The sequence below is a fragment of the Glandiceps talaboti genome, chromosome 23 (assembly GCF_964340395.1).
Source record: "Glandiceps talaboti chromosome 23, keGlaTala1.1, whole genome shotgun sequence".
Classification (NCBI taxonomy): Eukaryota; Metazoa; Hemichordata; class Enteropneusta; family Spengelidae; genus Glandiceps; species Glandiceps talaboti.
Window position 1 is genome coordinate 14,782,668 of NC_135571.1, and position 24,393 is coordinate 14,807,060.

Genomic DNA, 24,393 nt, shown 5'->3' on the forward strand with positions numbered 1-24,393 from the left:
TCAGTAATGTATATAAGTCTAAAGTAAACTGGTGTGTGGCGGGAAACCGATAATATTAATGTTTTAAGGCCAGTAAACACAACTTCCTTCGCAGTCCTTCCACTATGTTCATTCATTCTTTCAGCGCATCTGCGTTCTCTAGGTTCAGTAGAACACACTTTGTTCAAAATACGGTTAATTATTGATACCAGAAGTGTTAGTCTAACTATTTAAGAAGGTCTTTGGCATATTTCATTCATAATTGTTCTTCATTTGTAAAAGAAATTGACGAAATTCCAACAGATAACTGATCAGGACCCAATTCTCCTAACAATAGGTCTAAATCTAATTAGGTTGCAAGAACATCGTGCGGTTTGCTCTGTAACCGTATACCCATTTACACAAGTATACGGAAGGGGGAAATTCCTGTATCGGGAAAATTACCATAGCCCCAATATGTTCCAAAATCACATATATTGTCAATAATAAAGCCACCATTGAAAGGAGTTGCTTTGCCCTGTCTCTTCGAATGTGTTGGAATTTTCATTGTTTAGCAATATTTTTCTTTGGGGTGAAAAAGCCACGCTTTGCCAATAATCTCCTTATTTGCATGATTCTCCTGAAACTTTTTTCCCGATGCAAATTCTACAACCTATACGTCTGTTGCCATAGTTACGGCGCACACTTCGGCCCTAGCAGCAAGAGCCAGTTGCCGGGCAGAGATTACTATATTTAGACACACGGCGTACATCGATCAAACGTATTGACTCCGCCCAGTGGAATAATCAAGGCAGACAATATGAGCAAGCCAATCGGGTCTCAAAGGGTTTCCTTAGAGTGTGCGACAACAGAGGGAACTTGTCAAACGACTGCCATTTGTTTTTTGTAATCATGTGAAGTTATTTGATAGGGATAAAATCGACTGCCAATAATCCAAATAATCATACCATACATACAAAACGACCTAGGCCTTACTAGATCATTTTCGAACTTTTCCCTTCCAGTCGAATTATAAGAAATGGTATGGTGACAGTGTTTTGAGAAAACAATTTTGTTAAATCTTTCACAATTTAGCTGCTTTGTTGAACCCATATATTGATGTATAATAAAGGGCATTTGGGCAGGTATTACTTCGATTTTGAAATTTTAGACCATCACGTGAAATCCAGCGCTCGTGCAAAAGTTTCGGATTTAGATGTCGTCAAACACGAACTCCACTTTACCATGAAATATTTGTTTGTGTGTGGCATGCGCTTTGTATTTACACTTTCCGTTGACAAGCTCTGATAAACTTGGGGCACGGTGTGGGCGAAGTTTGACCAAACTTTCGATATTGTGTGTTTGTACGAAGTCTCTGCCAACTTATGAATTATACAGTGCTATGTTATTTGAAAGTTGGATGATTCACGCCTTTGAGAAATTGTAACATTGTCATTTAAAAAAATATATACAATGTTAAAGAAAGACGAGTAAAAAGAGGAGTAAAATTATGTTGGAATGTAATTTACAATCAAGGATGTGTAATAATATGAAAACAGTTTCCATCAATCCGTTTGTTGTTGTATTTATTTTATTATTTATTTATTTATTTATTTATTTATTTATTTGTTATTGTATTTATTTTTATGTTTTATTTGATTCAATCTTTTGAGTCGATCGTTAGATGCAGTACGACAAAACAGTTTGGTGAGTGTAGTGGCAATATGGCAATAATCGGAAACACCGCCTTCCACTTTAGTTTCGCTTCGTCAGCTATCAGCTGTTTGTTTTTTTGGTTTTGTTTGTTTGTTTGTTTGTATGTTTGTATGTATGTATGTATGTATGTATGTATGTATGTATGTATGTATGTATGTATGTATGTATGTATGTATGTATGTATATGTATGTATGTATGTAAGCTTATGTATGTATGTATGTATGTGTGTGTCTGCATGCATGCATGCTTGTTTGTTTGTTTGTTTGTTTGTTTGTTTGTTCTTTTGTTTGTTTGTTTGTTTGTTTGTTTGTTTGTTTGTTTGTTTGCTTGCTTGCTTGCTTGCTTGCATGTTTGCTTGCATGCTTGCTTGTTTGGGGGTTTTGACTTCGAGAGACATAAGCGATACCAGTTTCACTTTCGTACTCAGCATTCGGTTAGAAGCTTGCTCATCAAATTTGCAAAATTTTCGTTTTCAATATATATATATATATGGTGTGCTTTGTTTTCTTTTTAAGTTCTCTTCATCTGTATCCTGAGTATCTGCTGACTATAAACTATCCGACACACATTGTATATCGTTCGTGCCAACCACATATATCTACCAACCCATCCATGTATCATGTTGTTTTTTTATTTATTGCTTCCATCTTTATCATATGACTTTTATCAGAGGAGTAGTTGTAGGAAGTTTTCTCAAATTTCTTACACTAAATTTCTTACACTAAATTTCTTACACTAAATTTCTTACACTAAATTTTTCCCCGTTGGAATCCTTTGTTTCGTTGATATTGGAAATGGTGGTTGTTTTCAAAAGACACGGGACAGTGTAAGTCACGTGACGCTAAATTAAAGTAGACTGCTTTCCAGTGGTATCTTCTATATCCCCGGCCCACGTGACTGCGCAGACTGTGACCTTGTTCGGCACCTTGGAGGTAACCACCCATACATCATAAAGAAAGCTATTGTTTCCATGGACTCAACTTAGAAACCACCACCGTTTTGATAATGCCTGTCTACCATTGTACAAAGTTTATAATTTTGATATGCTATCCAAATAAAAGAAAAACACAAAGGTGACATTATATTTGTTTATTTTAAACTGTCTTGGAATCTATATAATAATTTAGACCTTTGTAAGTACGCACCCACCCGCATAGACACATACAGATAGATACACAACTACAGATAGTTAGATAGATAGATAGATAGATAGATAGATAGATAGATAGATAGATAGATAGATAGATAGATAGATAGATAGATAGATAGATAGATAGATAGATAGATAGATAGATAGATAGATAGATAGATCGATCGATCGTTAGATAGATAGATAGATAGATAGATAGATAGATAGATAGATAGATAGTTAGTTAGTTAGATAGATAGATAGATAGATAGATAGACAGACAGACAGACAGACAGACAGACAGACAGACAGACAGACAGACAGACAGACATACAGACAGACAGACAGACAGACAGACAGACAGACAGACAGACAGACAGACAGACAGACAGACAGACAGACAGACAGACAGACAGTTAGATAGATAGATAGATAGTTAGTTAGTTAGATAGATAGATAGATAGATAGATAGATAGATAGATAGATAGATAGATAGTTAGTTAGTTAGATAGATAGATAGATAGATAGTTAGTCAGTCAGTTAGATAGATAGATAGATAGATAGATAGATAGATAGATAGATAGATAGATAGATAGATAGATAGATAGATAGATAGATAGATAGATAGATAGATAGATAGATAGATAGATAGATAGATAGTTAGATAGATAGATAGATAGATAGATAGATAGATAGATAGATAGTTAGTTAGTTAGATAGATAGACAGACAGACAGACAGACAGACAGACAGACAGACAGACAGACAGACAGACAGACAGACAGACAGACAGACAGACAGACAGACAGACAGACAGACAGACAGACAGACAGACGGACGGACGGACGGACGGACGGACGGACGGACGGACGGACGGGCGGGCGGGCGGGCGGGCGGGCTTGGCGGGCGGGCGGGCGGGCGGGCTGACGGACGGACGGACGGACGGACGGACAGACAGACAGACAGACAGACAGACAGACAGACAGACAGACAGACAGACAGACAGACAGACAGACAGACAGACAGACAGACAGACAGACAGACAGACAGACAGATAGAGAGGGGGATATTGCCTATGCAGATTTACGTAACCATGGAAATATCACCATGAATTAAATGGTCACAAATCCACCTCTATCCAAATCAAGTTAAGTAAATATACTTCGTAATACGTACTGTAATCGACATTTCATATCGTGTTCTCACAAGTAAACCAGCCGAACTTGACACGAAACATGAAAGTGACACACGAAGAACAGATCACGTGGAGAACGTTGTATTGTTTTAGCCATGTATATAACTTGTATCACTGTATACATAGTCGGTTTCCAAACATTGGAGAGTGGATCAACGTCTAATAAAACTAAATATTGGACAGTGGATCAACGTCTAATGAAACAAACTGCACAGCTCATATTTTGATAATTTAACCCTCAGAAAATCCTTGAGGTCAACTTTGTATTGTGTGAGATTAAAAACTAAATATTGACAGAGTTTAGTGACGATATGGGAACTTTAAGTTGAAAGACATTGTTGTTTAACCCATCCCGTGTTTTGTCCCTGAATATCAGAATATAGCATTTAGGACCCAAGTACGCAAAAATATCATGACCACAGATGCTTTTTTGAGAAAACCAAATTCATGTCAAGAAAGATGAATTCTTCAACATGTTTTGTTTATTCTGAGAATCGTATTTTGTACGTTTTAAAAAAAATAAACCAGTTTCAATGTTATTCTTGTAACGAATTATGTACAATGTACAATTTATGAAACTATTACCGTATATAAATGTTTTGTCAAATATAATCAATTGCAAAGATTCAGACGGGAAAGAATATCTTATATTTGTTGTTGTTTTTTAAAATGAAAACAAAAGATGGTCGCGACTGAGAGAAGTTAGGCGGAGTTTGATCAGAATGCTATGGTATGACTGATGAAAGACTTCACAAATTGTTAGTTTCTGGTCAATCTGAATGTATAAATATTAATATATTTATTACATTAGAAGTATTAATGATTCCAGTTATATTTGAATCTGTCTTTATTGTACGCTGATGAAAAATATCAGGAAATCTCTACTACGAAATCAATTAATGTAACAATGCCAGAAGACAATTGCCATGTCATCTAATCTAACAATGCCAGAAGACAATTGCCATTGATATTAGCATTATAACTACAATAGTCTAGTCAAGGGTTTGTGTAATTATTTTTACTTTAAGCAAAGAAGTTTATAAACCCAGTCTGTAGAATAGTACGATGACATGATAAGGAGTACACAAATGATACAACTTCTGTAATCTTATCATTTTGTCATGGCTTATCAAGGCCAGCACCGCTTCACTAATTACCATGATACCTGTCTGTGACGTCACATTATGTTGCATGTAATTACCAGGTTGACTTTTCTGCTATAAACCACTAACCTAGTACTAGCCTAGCTGTAGACTTGAACGACTGTCGCTACTACACTATTCAAAGAATGACAGCGAGAATTAAAAAAAAATCTAAATGTCATTTATGATAGTGTTAGGTAGGTATATATAGCCCTTGGCGTCTACAGGTAGGCTACAAACCTAGTATCACTACGTCTACAGGTAGGCTACAAACCTAGTATCATTACGTAACGATTTCATAATTTATAACGTTACATATACATTACATTGGTTGACATTTACGTTGTATTAAAATATAACACAACCTGTAGACAGTTAAAATACATGTAAAAAATAAGTTATAAACTCAACACGTCCAACCCGAGTCATGACTACGGCCATGTCAAGGTAACAATCTCACCAATAACAATAATCTGAACGAACGTGATTGATGGCTCAACCTTGATAATGAAAGGTCAATGTCGACTTTTACGAGCACGGGGACGAAACAGACGAGTCGGCAACAAAGGTCACACAAAGGTCATGACAGGTCTTATTTCGACTAGCCGACACTGAAATATCCGTAACTGAAGATAGTGTTAAATACTTGCTAAATAAATATAAGTAACACCTGCAAAGATAACTACTAAAATATAATTTTGTCAAATTTTGAAAAACCAACGACGCCTGTTGGGTTAACTGTAAAAATTCAAGAAAAATGTATTTGTTGAGTGAGGCCTTCGTACATCGTTAATAATGTGTCGATATATCACAGGCGTGGAACTATAATTATGCTTTACCCGTACCCCATTAGCAATGCCACCACCTGAAATGAAATGATTTTAAATTGCTGGCCCTACCCTAAACGATCCCAAAACCCTCATACGGGCCAATTAATAGTTGGTGTATACCTTTACCGAGTTAAAACAGTGACGTTTTGCCAGACGAAACATGCAATCCAAAAGTAATTAGCAATATCAGAGTTGACCATAGTTTATCGCAAACATTTAACCATAGAGTATTCGGCAAGTTAAAGATTATACATGGTTTATCAAATCATACAATTAATTAATGTCAAAATGTCCATTTAACATATGCTTCCTACATCATCATATTCATAGTCAGCTCTGTGTGTCTACATCCGGGGTCTACATACCCATTTAATGATGATTATATGTGACCAGCCTACGACACTTTAACTTGAACTCAACACCCTATGTCACGTTGCCATAGCAACAGAGTACAATCGCCTATTTCGTCTCCCTACCTGTTTCTTATGCTCAGGTCGAATACTACAGAGAAGCATATATGATATTGACATCGGAAACAATAAATTTGTCGAATTATGTCGTGTGATGAAGTAGTGATGTAGAGGGAATTGCCGGCGTGCACACACATTACATAGATAGGCCAAGGTCTGAGCTGGGCACAGTTAACCACAGATATTTGTATACTTAACACGTTATAGAGTTTCCCTTGATCGGCCGTTCAATCCGTGGGAAACTATCAGGAAGAATTTGAGGAATGGAATAGATGATAGGTTAAACTCGTCGGTGTTTATTTCGTTTTGTGTTCATTTCCCTATATCATGTATATGTTGATTTATGATAGTAGTCGCAGTGCCGTCCATCGTTTCATTCCATTCCAAATCCCCGAGATGTCTTTGTAAATTTTAGTTTTACATGTAAATTGCCTTTTATTTTATTTATTCTACTTTTTTCTGTATTTAAGTTCGAGATTTTTTTCTTATCTCTTCCCAATTATTGTATGTTAACTTGCCATTGAAATGCAATCTCCTTACATATAATCTTGACCAATCTTATCTTATCCCGCTACCCCCTCCCCATATCGGAGAAGAGGGCTATTCCGTACCCCTCCAGGATCACTGAGATGTTGACAACTTTGGAAGGGAGGCTACGATACCGATACTCAATCACCGGCATTATAGGAATACTCATATCTATAACTTTGCGACCTTTCTGCTTCTCTCTACCACGTCCTCGTACTCATCAAACTGGGGTGCATAACAATGATAATTTCACTAACATTCATGGAAAATTTATAATACCCTAAATTTCTGTCTATTAAACTTTTCAATAATGTTATCAATGGTGAAAGTCTGGCAGTGTATTACAGGTAGCATGCTTAATTTTTTTCGAGTCCTCGTGTTGGCATATTATGGTTGTGGTGTACCAAGCTGAACGTGTGACGTCCATAAACACGTGGTGTGTGTGTGTGTGTGCGTTATGTGTGTGTGTTATAGGCTGTGTCCATGTCTATGAATGAATTCAGAACTAAATACGACGAAATACACTAGCTATTGAAATAGTGATATACTTCGATCGCAACAATTACAACTTGTTAACCCCCCCCCCCCCGATAAGAAAAGAAAAACGACCAAACAAAAATAAAACAAAACACACACCCACACTTGTTACAATAGTTTTGTTTCTTAGGCTTGACAAGGGGTTATGGCGACTCTTAACTCACGCCTTGCCTCAGACAGTTATTTGGTGAATGGCAAAGTGGGTTACAGGTATACATCATCATCATCATCATCATCATCATCATCATCATCATCATCATCATCATCATCATCATCATCATCATCATCATCATCATCATCATCATCATCATCATCATCATCATCATCACCACCACCACCACCACCACCACCACCACCACCACCACCACCACCACCACCACCATCACCACCACCACCACCCTCACCACCTTACAACCATAAATTGGTAGAGCAGCAGCAGGATGGCCCGGCCATAGTGGTCATATACAAGAGAACTACATCGTAACTTGCGCACAAGTAGTCCTGCTTGCATACGGAGTAAGTCGTCCCTCCCTAGGGTCATGTGAGCAATCTAGACCCGTGCATCGTCTACAACTCAGCAGGACGAGTGCACAAGCAGTTTCTCGTCACCATGGTCACACACCAGTGGAAGGCAAGTCAACGTATGTTACTGGTGATTTGTTGGTTGTTTGTGTCAATGTTGCACCTGCTTATTAATTCCGGAAAGATCCACTTAAGCCAAGGACCAATACCGGCATTAAAGTATATGCTATATCTACATGGCGTTTCCTCTATTGCGTATAGTCACTCTACGACTTGTCAACATACACTTTTGTTGAACTGTGCTGTCACCGAAACGTGAACATTGAAATGCAGGCAGCATTTACTTTGTACAAATGACGTGTACATTCCAATGACCAATGTGTTACTGAACGATAGACTCAACTCTTTTTACCGTAAAGTTAAAGGGTCTTTCTCACCCGCATGTCTATGGTTGATATTGGTTCCATGGGAGAGTTGCAGATGTAAATGAAATCGTTTCGGAACGACAGATGTAAACACGAAGACATGTTCATGTTGGTTTTAGCCAAGATATATTATAATACTATAGCTTTGCAGCCTGGTATCTATGTTGCATAATCACTATTGTCATCTAATTAGCGTTCGCTGACGATAGAAGTGAGTCGAGATATAATGGAGATACTGCGGTGGACAGTCTACAGCTGATGACTCCATTAGCAAGATTACATCAGTGATACCGCGACGACACATTTCAACGTTCACAGGTAAATACAATGCAACACTCTACAACAGTGCATGGAATATTTAGGCCAGCGATATCATTGCGGTTTCACTAAGTTGCGCCCTCCGCTTCTTTGCAAACCCCGTAAGAAAATAAACAGCTCGCTAGCGCTGGGTGTATATACACGCTACGGGGTTTCGACACGTCTTCTCCTAGCTGCAATAATTATAGCGTTTGATGTGATTTTGAGGGCTTTTTCGTCTGTTTTTGCGCCTTTTTTTTCGTTCCAACGTTAAGATGTTGGTGATCACCATGAAAAGGCAGATTGTTCAAAATTTGGAGGTATTGCTTCAGAAAGTTGAAACACGTTCATAAACCCATTTTGGATCAATGCCTTTTACAGATTAGTTTTCAGGTAGGGTACAGTGTTTCCAAGGAGTGCCATGGGTGCATCTTAAATTTGTTGATTCTGGAATTACATCAGATTGTTCAAATTGTCGTCTACCTCTGCTATATTAGCTTGTAACTTCTGCTGTTTCCCAACTTCTCTCTTATCTGAGACAGTCATCGGTAAAAGAATTTTTTGAATATCGTAAATACCTATTATAACATCATTATTTTGTATTATGATCATCCTAGACTAGAATATCACCATCCTGGAATGGAATATGAGTTGACAAGTGACTGTCTAAGTTAGCCTTACATGTATTGTCTGTAGTATGGATGATATGGATTCAATGAATCGTTAACATATACAAATTACATGTCTATGTTACCATGGTAACACATCTCAATGACAAGTGTGACTATATTAGATATTCCTTGAACTTTACCAAGTTAATGACCTTGTGAAATTTGCATATGACCTGTTAGCAGATGCTGTGTTTATAACAATGTAAAGACATCCAGTAGTAATTAAGTGAAGTATACCATCAGTGAAGGTATTGCTGAAAAGGGTATATTGTACTCAGAGTCAGAATTGTCTAAAAGTTGTCACACAGTTAACCCTGACAGCTGTTACTGAGTCAGTATGAAAAAAGTGATCTTGTAAAATTGTGATGAATTGGGATTTGTTCATTCATTGGTAACAGTAATGGTTCAAGAATATGAGATAGGACCAGTTACAATTCATGTTGTATATTTGTTTACTGTTAAATTTCAGACCACAAACAGTGAACACTATCTATGATATTTGCTAATGAAAAAAGGTGACCTTGTAATAGTCTTAAAATTTGATTATTTATTGATTACAATGATGTAAAGCGGTGAGATTACACTCTCTGACTTTAACATATTGAACTATCCACACCACTACTTTCAGCCCTATTTCTTGGTTAGGTAGTGTAAATGTATCAATGTAGAACAATTGACAATTAATAGCAGTTGTGATATCAAAGTCTATTCCGATCTATCAGTCAGTCAGTCAGTCAGTCAGTCAGTCAGTCAGTCAGTCAGTTAGTCAGTCAGTTAGTCAGTCAGTCTAGTCAGTCAGTCAGTCAGTCAGTCAGTCTAGTCAGTCAGTCAGTCAGTCAGTCAGTCAGTCTAGTCAGTCAGTCAGTCAGTCAGTCAGTCAGTCAGTCTAGTCAGTCAGTCAGTCAGTCAGTCAGTCAGTCAGTCAGTCAGTCAGTCAATCTTTACTATACACATTAGTTAACAGAGAGTGTGGTATGGTATAGTTTATGAAATAATGTAGAGAGTGTGGTATGGTATAGTTTGTGAAATAAAGTAGAGAGTGTGGTATGGTATAGTTTGTGAAATAAAGTAGAGAGTGTGGTATGGTATAGTTTGTGAAATAAAGTAAAGAGTGTGGTGTGGTATAGTTTGTGAAATAAAGTAGAGAGTGTGGTATATTATAGTTTGTGAAATAAAGTAGAGAGTGTGGTATGGTACAGTTTATGAAATAAAGTAGAGAGTGTGGTATGGTATTAATTTTTATCCACTATTTTACATTTTTCCTGTCAAATATTTGTCTCTAGCTCTCAGCCTCAGAAATGAAGCAAACTAACATGCCATGTTATAAGTGTGTTTCCCACGACAACAAATGGGTAAAAAAAGTGTTTGCACACCAGCTCAATAACTTACATCTCTAATTAGTCTGCAGTCACTAATTAGAGATGTAAACCTAAAACTTGTAATGTTATAGGCTTTAATGTATACAATATTTTATCAAATTATCCTCCACAAAACTAGGGTGTCTTAGAATATCTATAATTCATGATGTATAATTCTTGTCTACTAGGATTGTTACCATGGTTACAGGAGAAGTCAAGACAGATTCATTTTAATTCATAAATTCAGAGTTTGTCAGATTCCATCAGTAATATGCAAATAAGGTGGAAAAATGTGTCTTTTTGGCCAAAGATATTTAATTCTAAATATACTGGGCAGATTTGACTGAAATTTTACCTTTAATGACTTGGTTTCTGTAACTCTATGTAATTACACCCTAAATATAGGGTATCAGGTATTATAGGGTTGACAAGAATGTATCTGGGGATTAAGAATTATTCAGAACATGATGACAGTGCAAATTATGTGTATTTGCAATTAGGTCTAAAAAAGTAGCTTTTGGTCAAAAAGTTATAGCCTAAAATCTAGTTGGTTAATAGTGCTGAAATTTGGTGGGGATGTGACTAGAGGTGATATTCTGTACATAGTGTTCAAGACCTACATGTATTGACACACCTGAACCTAACAAACATGACTGTGCCCTTAGCAACAGCCAAATGGCAGCATATTTTGCAAAGATAACATTGTGGTGGGCAATTGAATAAACATTCCAAAAATGTATGTTTAAGTGCCTAGCAACAAGATCATGCCCTTTAGCAACAGTCAAATGATGGTGTTTATCGCAAAGATTTAAACAGGGATGGGTAGGCAAGTGAATAAACATCCAAAAAGTGAACACTTATGCCTAGAAACAAGACCATGTCCATGCAACAGCTAAGTAAATGATGGTGTACATGACAATGATATCAACAGGGGTAGTTAGAGCAGTAGAAAAACATAACACACATACATATACATATACATGTAGCAATAGAAAAATGATGGTCCATATGCATGACCACAAGGATAGATTGGCATATCAATAAATATTATTTGAAAATACTATCACATAAACTGGACATTTGTGCTACAACACCTTCATAGTCAATTTGTCAGTTCCAAGATGACATCCCTTATGTTATTATGTTTAGGTTTAATTGTTTTGTCTGTATTACATTTGAAATAACATGATTGAGAAATGATGTAAAGACATATGTTGACCTCTTTAATTGTGTGTGATATTATAGAACAAAGACTAAGTTACTGTTTACTAGCAGTTACCAGTCAGTTACTAGTATGACTATATGTTGGTAATTCTAGTGTTACTCATGTAAAGTTTCAAATGGGGACAGCTGTGCCCCTTTAAATCAATTGTATTTGTCAATATGTAGTCTAAAGTTGTCAACATAAATGTCCCTGGCTTAATCCTACCAAGTGGATGATGACTGAGTGTAAACATTTCCAGTTATCAATTCATCACCTGCATCAAGTCTGTCACTGTGATAGGTGTCTGCATGCACTCAGTTGTTGAATAACACACGTTCTTTGACGTCTTTCTTGTAAAGTTGTACTAGATTTTAATTCACAAACTAAAATATCATTTTTGGACCACATCACAGTTGACGATGACTAGAGAACATAGTGCACCAGATTTCTACAATACATATTACTGGTGTAGGCCATGGTGCTTTTACTTGGTTCTAACTGTTTGCATGATTTGTGAATACAGTTAGTTAGACAGCCTTGATTTAAAAACCCTTGAAAGAGAAATATCCCTAGACAAGGCTATAGGTCTAAATCTATACATGGAACAAAGACAGCAATGCTTGACTGAACTCTAAGATATCTGATGCAGCTCAGTTGGGCTTGAATTGTCCCCACATCTGCCAAATAATACAACCTCGTCTTAGAAGTGTGTTTTCTTTTGAAGTTAGTCCTGCCGGATATGTTCAAGAACGTAGTGGAATTTCTATAACTGGTAATTTGCATCTAAACAATACTGTGTACATAAGGACCTCTCCTGGTCGTGTGCAACGGTCAATAGAATGAATGGGTGCGGCACGCGACAGGTGGGTTCTGGAAGACTTTTGACAAACTTATGTAAATATTCGTTCTAGTTATCTGGCTACTGGTACTCAGTTAACAAGGCATGACGGTTCACAAATACCATAAAGCTAAAAATAGAAGTTTGTAAAAACTTTAAAGTTCAGTTCTGACTTCTTTCAGGTTGAAGTAAATGTGGTTGAAGTTGGCAGTTTTTTTTTTTAACTTCCCATCTCATTTAAACCAGATATAATTATGGAAATGACAAATTGTGCACTGGAACAAAACAAAGTGATTAATACCTGCTGAACTGATTTCAGATCTGAAGTTGGCAAGACAAAGGGAAGATTGAAGATAATCTGCAGAGATTGACAATGGGGTTAAGATTGAAGATAATCTGCAGAGATTGACAATGGATATCTTAACAAGGTACTATAGGCACGCGTCTCTTAACTAATTGAGATCAGGCTGATGTATAGGGTATTGTTTAGTGCTATAGGCAGCAGACATCTGATGGCATGGCACCACGGCAGGTGTGCTTACAGTAGGCCTTCATTCATACCATGTTTACTGGCACGTGGCAGGCCATTGAATTTCAAATTCCGGTACATTATCATTCTTATCAATAGATTAGAAGTTTAGACAAATTCCTAAACATTATTCTTCATTTATAAGGGCACACTCAAGAGAGATCCTTTGAATTGTCACATGCTAATTTCCCGCCACACGTGCCTCATTGTATAAAGTCACAGGCCATTTTAGTGGTTCTGTATCATTGTAACGGTACTATCTCTCCTCTGGCAATGCAAATACACAGTGAATGGATAGCAGCAGCTGCTATATATGTATTATAAAGAGGCAATGTATTAAACTATGCACAACTCTTAGCAACTTTAAAAGTTCCATTACATTCCAATGAATTATTACTATGTTTTAAACATAGCTAGTAACAGTGTTGGGGTCAGCTGCTACATTGTTTTTAGTGTTGTTGTTTTTTTTAAAGAAAAGAAACAATTTTTGAGAGCTTCTATGTTACTAGAAACCATGGCATGTTTTGCAGGGTCTGTTTTTGACTAAACCATAGACATTTGCGTCTCTCTCCAATGTCTGCCCTATGTTACTAGGAACCATGGCATGTTTTGCAGGGTCTGTTTTTGACTAAACCATAGACATTTGCGTCTCTCTCCAATGTCTGTCCTATGTTACTAGGAACCATGGCATGTTTTTCAGGGTCTGTTTTTGACTAAACCATAGACATTTGCGTCTCTCTCCAATGTCTGCCCTATGTTACTAGGAACCATGGCATGTTTTTCAGGGTCTGTTTTTGACTAAACCATAGACATTTGCGTCTCTCTCCAATGTCTGCCCTATGTTACTAGGAACCATGGCATGTTTTTCAGGGTCTGTTTTTGACTAAACCATAGACATTTGCGTCTCTCTCCAATGTCTGTCCTATGTTACTAGGAACCATGGCATGTTTTTCAGGGTCTGTCTTTGACTAAACCATAGACATTTGCATCTCTCTCCAATGTCTGTACTATGTTTGGAATTTAAAGTTGTCTTTGTATTACAATGTATTGAATCATACATATCCAGGTTGTGTTAAGTATTCATTAGCAGAGATGAGGTTATTGTGTAGACATTATATAAGAGAGAAATTAAGCAGTTAGCATGGAGTTAGCATGCAGTTAGCATGGAGTTAGTTTGGGTCAGTTAGTGAGTTGTGTCAGTTTTACTGAGTTTGGGTCAGTTAGTGAGTTGTGTCAGTTTTACTGAGTTTGGGTCAGTTAGTGAGTTTGGGTCAGTTTTACTGAGTTTGGGTCAGTTAGTGAGTTTGGGTCAGTTTTACTGTCTAATAAGAAAGTGATGCAAGTGTACCTGTAGGCTTGTTCTTTAAGATCTGATTGATCTGATTGATCTGATTGCCAAAGTACAAAACCTGAATTCTTCCATTTTCTTAATCAAATGTGTCACTTTGTGTTTGAAAGGGAGTTAGATATTCTAGCGGTGTCCTTTGTGCACTATCCACTAGTAATGACAGAACCCTATGCTGTGTTAGTACAAGTGTGGTATACTTTGGATAAGTGCTTGTTGTGTATGCTATCACTGTATTTTTTTCAGTAGAACAGGAGTGATATGGGTATTTGATCTGCTCTGTTTGACGTCACACAGGTGAAGATTTGCACATGTTTGTGTGATAATAAGTGATATATTCCATGATAATTGACAAAGTGTTATCACATACCAGCACTGAATGAACACTAACTAACCATTTACAAAATTTATATGAACACAATAACAACTGTAATATGTAAGAAAAGTATGTGGCAAGATGAACAGTGGCAAGATGAAAAGTATACATATGGCTAGGTGAAACATATATATGGCAAGTATATAGCGAATATATGGCTAGGTAAAAAATATTAAATACTTTGTCTTGTTACGTAGAGTGTAAAATCATTGAAAATAATTTTTTAATCTATGAAAGTAATGTACGTTTTTTAGGTATATTTAAATTAAGCTGACTGTCCAATCTGCCCAGTATGATCATGGATATATTGTTTGTGCCCAATAGAGGGCGCTGTAATAGGCTGAGCAAGATATTAAGCTGCTTTAATTTTGACCTCTAACCTTTTAATGTGCTCAACCAATGAATACCGTTTACTTAGGGGTACACCATTTGATTTGGGGGGGGGGGGATTTGTTGGAAAAAATGGTTGCAGCTAGTTGCTTACCAACTCAAAGAGAACAAAATTTGCTTACCAGGTATGACATGGAAAAAAAATTGTGCTGCAAATGTGCCAGTGCAGAAACTAATTTTAACTGTCAAATTTCCAGGTAAACATGTCTTCAACATCAGCACATGTGGCTGTGACACCCAGGTACACATGTCTTCAACATCAGCACATGTGGCTGTGACACCAGGTAAACATGTCTTCAACATCAGCACATGTGGCTGTGACACCAGGTAAACATGTCTTCAACATCAGCACATGTGGCTGTAACACCCAGGTATACATGTCTTCAACATCAGCACATGTGGCTGTGACACCAGGTAAACATGTCTTCAACATCAGCACATGTGGCTGTAACACCCAGGTATACATGTCTTCAACATCAGCACATGTGGCTGTAACACCCAGGTATACATGTCTTCAACATCAGCACATGTGGCTGTAACACCCAGGTATACATGTCTTCAACATCAGCACATGTGACTGTGACACCCAGGTATACATGTCTTCAACATCAGCACATGTGGCTGTAACACCAGGTACACATGTCTTCAACATCAGCACATGTGGCTGTGACACCCAGGTACACATGTCTTCAACATCAGCACATGTGGCTGTGACACCCAGGTACACATGTCTTCAACATCAGCACATGTGGCTGTAACACCCAGGTATACATGTCTTCAACATCAGCACATGTGGCTGTAACACCCAGGTACACATGTCTTCAACATCAGCACATGTGGCTGTAACACCCAGGTACACATGTCTTCAACATCAGCACATGTGGCTGTGACACCCAGGTACACATGTCTTCAACATCAGCACATGTGGCTGTAACACCCAGGTACACATGTCTTCAACATCAGCACATGTGGCTGTAACACCCAGGTACACATGTCTTCAACATCAGCACATGTGGCTGTAACACCCAGGTATACATGTCTTCAACATCAGCACATGTGGCTGTAACACCTAAACTTTACAAATTTGCTGTCTAGTTGCTTGAGGAAATTTTTTTTGCTGTCATGGTGGTTTAAAAAACTTCTCCTTGGTCCAAATCCTCCAGTTCCCCCCCCCTCCCCCCAATCAAATGGTTTAGCCCATATCATTTGGCTAAAACATCTCCAAGATCTATAGAGGTGAGTTGCTGTGTTAGAGGAAAAAGATGGGTTTTGTAGACATTACTACATAGTATATTCTCCTGGCTTACAACACAGTATATAGGTTTTATAGACTTTAACAGCCATTACTACATAGTATATTCTCCTGGCCTACAACACAGTATATAGGTTTTATAGACTTTAACAGCCATTACTATATAGTATATTCTCCTGGCCTACAATACAGTATATAGGTTTTATAGACTTTAACAGCCATTACTTCATAGTATATTATCCTGGCCTACAACACAGTATATAGGTTTTGTAGACTTTAACAGCCATTACTACATATTATATTCTCCTGGCCTACAACACAGTACATAGGTTTTATAGACTTTAACAGCCATTACTATATAGTATATTCTCCTGGCCTACAACACAGTACATAGGTTTTATAGACTTTAACAGCCATTACTTCATAGTATATTCTCCTGGCCTACAACACAGTATATAGGTTTTATAGACTTTAACAGCCATTACTACATAGTATATTCTCCTGGCCTACAACACAGTATATAGGTTTTATAGACTTTAACAGCCATTACTACATAGTATATTCTCCTGGCCTACAACACAGTACATAGGTTTTATAGACTTTAACAGCCATTACTATATAGTATATTCTCCTGGCCTACAACACAGTATATAGGTTTTATAGACTTTAACAGCCATTACTACATAGTATATTCTCCTGGCCTACAACACAGTACATAGGTTTTATAGACTTTAACAGCCATTACTATATAGTATATTCTCCTGGCCTACAACACAGTATATAGGTTTTATAGACTTTAACAGCCATTACTACATAGTATATTCTCCTGGCCTACAACATAGTATATAGGTTTTATAGACTTTAACAGCCATTACTACATAGTATATTCTCCTGGCCTACAACACAGTACATAGGTTTTATAGACTTTAACAGCCATTACTTCATAGTATATTCTCCTGGCCTACAACACAGTATATAGGTTTTGTAGACTTTAACAGCCATTACTACATAGTATATTCTCCTGGCCTACAACACAGTATATAGGTTTTATAGACTTTAACAGCCATTACTACATAGTATATTCTCCTGGCCTACAACATAGTATATAGGTTTTATAGACTTTAACAGCCATTACTACATAGTATATTCTCCTGGCCTACAACACAGTATATAGGTTTTATAGACTTTAACAGCCATTACTACATAGTATATTCTCCTGGCCTACAACACAGTACATAGGTTTTATAGACTTTAACAGCCATTACTATATAGTATATTCTCCTGGCCTACAACATAGTATATAGGTTTTATAGACTTTAACAGCCATTACTACATAGTATATTCTCCTGGCCTACAACACAGTACATAGGTTTTATAGACTTTAACAGCCATTACTATATAGTATATTCTCCTGGCCTATAACACAGTATATAGGTTTTATAGACTTTAACAGCCATTACTACATAGTATATTATCCTGGCCTACAACACAGTATATAGGTTTTATAGACTTTAACAGCCATTACTACATATTATATTCTCCTGGCTTACAACACAGTACATAGGTTTTATAGACTTTAACAGCCATTACTTCATAGTATATTCTCCTGGCTTACAACACAGTACATAGGTTTTATAGACTTTAACAGCCATTACTGCATAGTATATTCTCCTGGCCTACAACACAGTATATAGGTTTTATAGACTTTAACAGCCATTACTTCATAGTATATTCTCCTGGCCTACAACACAGTACATATATACCTTTTACAAGTCGCATTCTGATGTAACTTGACATTTAGAAGGGACTTCTTGCTGGATATGCTGTTAATCACTTTAGTATTAATTAGAAGTGAACTTTGTTTGTAGAAATTAGTCTAGCAACTAATTAAAAGTAAAGTAAAAATCTACAACAAGTTATTCCTCTTTTTTTGTTGGATTGAAAGATGTGATTGAAATATTGGTGATTAAAAGAATTCTGTTGATGTGTGATTTATTATGTCTTGAAGATGATTTATTATATCTTGAAGATTTTGGTAATTTCATTCTCCCAAAAAGATAAGTCTAATATTATCAGATTGAACGATTTCACCCTGTACCACATTAATCTCTAACACATCAGTTGAGTAAATCTTAGAAAAATGTTGATGTTAAAATGAGTTATGTACACATAACCTGTGAAGACTTGAAAAACAGTTATTTCAATGAAAGAGTCACTGTGTGTACAGAATATATTAAATCATGGCATAGCTAATCACATTCCTCTGTGTTATAATTTGCAAAGGAACAATTGCACCCAATTACAGTTAATAACACAAAGTGGGTAGTTTTTGTTTTGTTTACATTGCATGTTGTAACACACCAGTTGACACTACAGTATTTGTCAACTGTCCTGCATTTATGTATAGTAGTATGATATTCCGTAGTACAACATGTCACACAAAATATGTTGGGGAAACATGGTAAAAACCTGGAGAACCCAGGTACATTTTACCTACTTACCACCCTTTACAAATATAGTGTAAAGAACTGCTAGGTTTGTGAGTGTTTCTTGTCTATTTAGTAATGTACAATGATGTCTTTTCAAGACATATTCATCACACCCTCGTCATTTAAATTTCAATTGAGGTCCTTTTTTATACCTAGTCCTAACAAGGTATAAACCAATATGTGTTGAAGGTGAATGTTATGCAACTATACGGTGCTTCACACAGACCCTAGATTCTACTTATTTGTTGCCTGGTTTTCTACTTTCGTTTTTTAATCTATTACATTGGGCAGGTCAGGTCAAATTCTTTCAATACTCTAGACATTTTTTGTTGACTTGTACTGAAATTTACATGAATTGTGCTTTAACTTACCAAGCTGTACTAGAATAGAATGTAAATCTGTATTTTGAGCAGACTTACCAACCTGTACTAGAATGTAACTGTAATCTGTACTTTGCACTTGTAGATTTGTTAAACTTTGTACACATACAATTAATCATAGAGTAGAAGGATTAGCTTCTAGTCAATACTACCCGACATGTTACAATATTTTATACCATTTGAAAACCATCATAGGTAAATAGTTTTCAAATTAGTTTTTAAAAGCAATGATAACAATATGGTCTAAGACCCTTAAATCTTGTAATATTATTTTATTTTATTTTTGTTTTGAGAACTGTACTGAAGTTCAGTAGTGCTTTTGGAATGTGAAATCTGTCTGTGTGTTGACAAGGAAAGACAAACCAATTTAATTTTAAAAATCAAAATGTCAGTTAGGATAGTTATAATAGTGAAATAGTGATAGATCCTAAGTCTATAGTCTATACAGGTAGTGATCGATCCCAAGTCTATAGTCTACAGGTAGTGATATATCCTAAGTCTATAGTCTACAGGTACATGTAGTGATAGATCCTAAGTCTATAGTCTATACAGGTAGTGATAGATCCTAAGTCTATAGTCTATACAGGTAGTGATATATCCTAAGTCTATAGTCTACAGGTACATGTAGTGATAGATCCTAAGTCTATAGTCTATACAGATAGTGATAGATCCTAAGTCTATAATCTATACAGGTAGTGATAGATCCTAAGTCTATAGTCTATACAGGTAGTGATATATCCTAAGTCTATAGTCTACAGGTAGTGATAGATCCTAAGTCTATAGTCTACAGGTACATGTAGTGATAGATCCTAAGTCTATAGTATATACAGGTAGTGATAGATCCTAAGTCTATAGTCTACAGGTAGTGATAGATCCTAAGTCTATACTCTACAGGTAGTGATAGATCCTAAGTCTATACTCTACAGGTAGTGATAGATCCTAAGTCTATAGTATATACAGGTAGTGATAGATCCTAAGTCTATAGTCTACAGGTAGTGATCGATCCCAAGTCTATAGTCTACAGGTAGTGATATATCCTAAGTCTATAGTCTACAGGTACATGTAGTGATAGATCCTAAGTCTATAGTCTATACAGGTAGTGATAGATCCTAAGTCTATAGTCTATACATGTAGTGATAGATCCTAAGTCTATAGTCTATACAGGTAGTGATATATCCTAAGTCTATAGTCTACAGGTACATGTAGTGATAGATCCTAAGTCTATAGTCTACAGGTACATGTAGTGATAGATCCTAAGTCTATAGTATATACAGGTAGTGATAGATCCTAAGTCTATAGTCTACAGGTAGTGATATATCCTAAGTCTATAGTCTACAGGTAGTGATAGATCCTAAGTCTATACTCTACAGGTAGTGATAGATCCTAAGTCTATAGTATATACAGGTAGTGATAGATCCTAAGTCTATAGTCTACAGGTAGTGATAGATCCTAAGTCTATAGTCTACAGGTAGTGATATATCCTAAGTCTATAGTCTACAGGTAGTGATAGATCCCAAGTCTATAGTCTACAGGTAGTGATAGATCCCAAGTCTATAGTCTACAGGTAGTGATAGCTCCTAAGTCTATAGTCTACAGGTAGTGATAGATCCTAAGTCTATAGTCTATACAGGTAGTGATAGATCCTAAGTCTATAGTCTACAGGTAGTGATAGATCCTAAGTCTATAGTCTATACAGGTAGTGATAGATCCTAAGTCTATAGTCTACAGGTAGTGATAGATTATAAGTCTATATTCTATACAGGTAGTGATAGATCCTAAGTCTATAGTCTACAGGTAGTGATAGACCCTAAGTCTATAGTCTATACAGGTAGTGATAGATCCTAAGTCTATACTCTACAGGTAGTGATAGATCCTAAGTCTATAGTCTATACAGGTAGTGATAGATCCTAAGTCTATAGTCTACAGGTAGTGATAGATCCTAAGTCTATAGTCTATACAGGTAGTGATAGATCCTAAGTCTATAGTCTACAGGTAGTGATAGATCCTAAGTCTATAGTCTATACAGGTAGTGATAGATCTTAAGTCTATAGTCTACAGGTAGTGATAGATCCTAAGTCTATAGTCTACAGGTAGTGATATATCCTAAGTCTATAGTCTACAGGTAGTGATAGATCCCAAGTCTATAGTCTACAGGTAGTGATAGATCCCAAGTCTATAGTCTACAGGTAGTGATAGCTCCTAAGTCTATAGTCTACAGGTAGTGATAGATCCTAAGTCTATAGTCTATACAGGTAGTGATAGATCCTAAGTCTATAGTCTACAGGTAGTGATAGATCCTAAGTCTATAGTCTACAGGTAGTGATAGATCCCAAGTCTATAGTCTATACAGGTAGTGATAGATCCTAAGTCTATAGTCTACACGTAGGCTAAAAAAAGAAAGAACTGATTCTGTTTATGATTCATGTAAAGAATAATGTGTTGTCATCATCATTCATGGTACTCTACAAATGACATATCTTGCATTTTCTACTTTATTGATGGAAATACCTCAAGCTAGGGAGTCAGGAGTGGGTGAGATTTGGGATAAGGATATGTACTATATAGCCAGACACCCTAAAATGAACAAGATTTGTATAGGTCACCTGAATTGGCCCACATAGTGTACACATTAAAGGTGTGACATGACCTCACATGAAGTGATAGATAGAAGTTGTACTATCAGTCACATAAACAAACATTTGGGAAATTTATCTTGTAGTGTCAGTTATCACTTTCATTGTTTATCTGACATTTTGATACTATAAATAAAGTCAAAACATTTAAAAGTTGTAGAAGAAATTAGAATTTTGAACAGTTGGTATTTGGTTAAACAGGGGAGGTAAGATTAACTGTTCATAAACTCTGTCCTTAGTAAATATTTTGGTTTTGATTAACATATATCAAGTAGGTATGCGGTGACATATACCAATAATAAAGGGTCAGAGGTCAAACCAACAATGTAAAGGTGAAGGGTCATGATGATGTCAGCAGGTGATGGAATCTACAGGTGTATTGTGATGTTTATTGTCTACAAACTGCCTGAGGTGACCTTTTCACTGCTACTTCAATGTGCCAGTCTCACTAAACACTTTACACAGTCCGCCCCTGGGGATACTTTGCACATTCCTAAACCACAAAATCTAATCAACATATTATACTGCCATGTGAAAAGCAATGCAAAGTCAGGGTTACTAATTTGTCAGATAATATCTTATATCAATGTACTATGCAGTGGTGGCAATTGGTGCAGTTGACTAAAATAATAAATGTGCTAATAAAACTATATGTGATATTTGGATAATTGGTGTTGAAACCCATTAACTTAAAAATGCACAAAAATTATCAATCACATCTCTTTGCAACATTTATGATTTGTTTTTGGTGTATACAAAACAGAGTGTGTAGGGTGTGTTTGGAGGTGATGACAATTAATTGATTGCTAGGTTGTACTCCTCTATTCAAGCATAACTGATCATTGTCGTTGTGCAAATAATTCCAAACCCTGGCCAGTCAGATCTCCAATAGCTCCTATAGCAACTTCCCACGCTTAGATCTATCACCCTCATTTGCATATAAGGTTATCGCCTAGCAACTGATGCTTGCTGTCGGCAGTGTCCTGGACCTTGATAACTTCATGATATGTGTCCAGGCTTCCAGTGAAATATGATTTAAAGATTTTAGCAAAGTGTAAACATTGTAATGAGATGAAGTTATTACACTTTGAAACAATCTGACTACTGTACATATTATAAGTATAGTTATCATCTTTCTATCTGGCTTTTTATACCACAGTATGATCCAGTCTTGGAAACTTTTGAAATTTGACAAGTTATGATATTCTCTGTTGTCATATTTGTGAGACCAAGACACAAACACAGTATATTTGCTGTAAGCCTGCATACAACTTAGCAATGGGAACGATAAGTTTGATATGTGACTTTAACTGAAAGTTTCAGAAACGTTAGTAACTGTTACAAACTAAGCCCAGAAATAGTTTTGAAATGTTTGGTTTTATTTTGTGTGTGTTGAATGGATAGGTCTATGTCAAACCTTGATATGTTATCTGGCACGCATCGGATGTTATTACTTCTTTTCTTGCGATTTGGCACGATATCAAATTTGAACATTTCCAATTACAACACGGCACGTGACAGTTATGACTGACAATTGGCACGTGGTCATTCTTATTTGGTAGACTCAGACCACTATTATCATATGAAATGTTATCTCTGGCACGCGTCGGATGTTATTGCTTCTATTCTTGCGATTTGGCACGATATCAAACTTGAACATTGTCAATTATGGTATGACAGTTACGACTGCGACAGTTGGCACGCGACAGCTGAGACTTACAGTTAGTTGGCACGTGGTATTTCTATTGGATAGATTCAGGCCGCTATTATCACATGATCCCAATGCATACCAATCAATTGCTCGCTATAAAAGTTAGCGGGAAATTTCTTATCAACACAGCGTATTTTCAGTATGAAATATACAGGTGTATAAATACAATGTTAAATTATTCAGTTCAAACATGCCATTCACCAACATTTATTGTAATATAATGTATGCACTCTAAATTGACTGCAGATAATTTAAAGGCACGTCAGATCAAGCTAGTTACAACTATGCTTTGTATGCATGTATGTATTGCTTTAACTTTTTCTACACAAAATTCAAACAAATTAACACATATGCTGTTAAAAAATTTGATATGTCCTAAGTCCAAAGTAAAATGTCTAAAAACACTTACTTTTAGTTGATATGGACGGATGTCTGTAGGGGCAGGTGGGAAAGGACGGCTCCACAAAC

At 36.4% G+C, this 24,393-nt stretch overlaps 1 protein-coding gene across 1 annotated transcript in view; it reads right to left on the minus strand.

The window, feature by feature from the left end:
* LOC144453040 (G1/S-specific cyclin-D2-like) overlaps positions 1 to 24,393 on the minus strand; it is a 37,620-nt gene extending 13,227 nt beyond the window's left edge. Inside the window, exon 1 of the mRNA XM_078144310.1 lies at positions 24,335 to 24,393. The gene's annotated coding sequence lies outside the window, so the exon portion shown is untranslated. The remainder of the gene's footprint in view (positions 1 to 24,334) is intronic.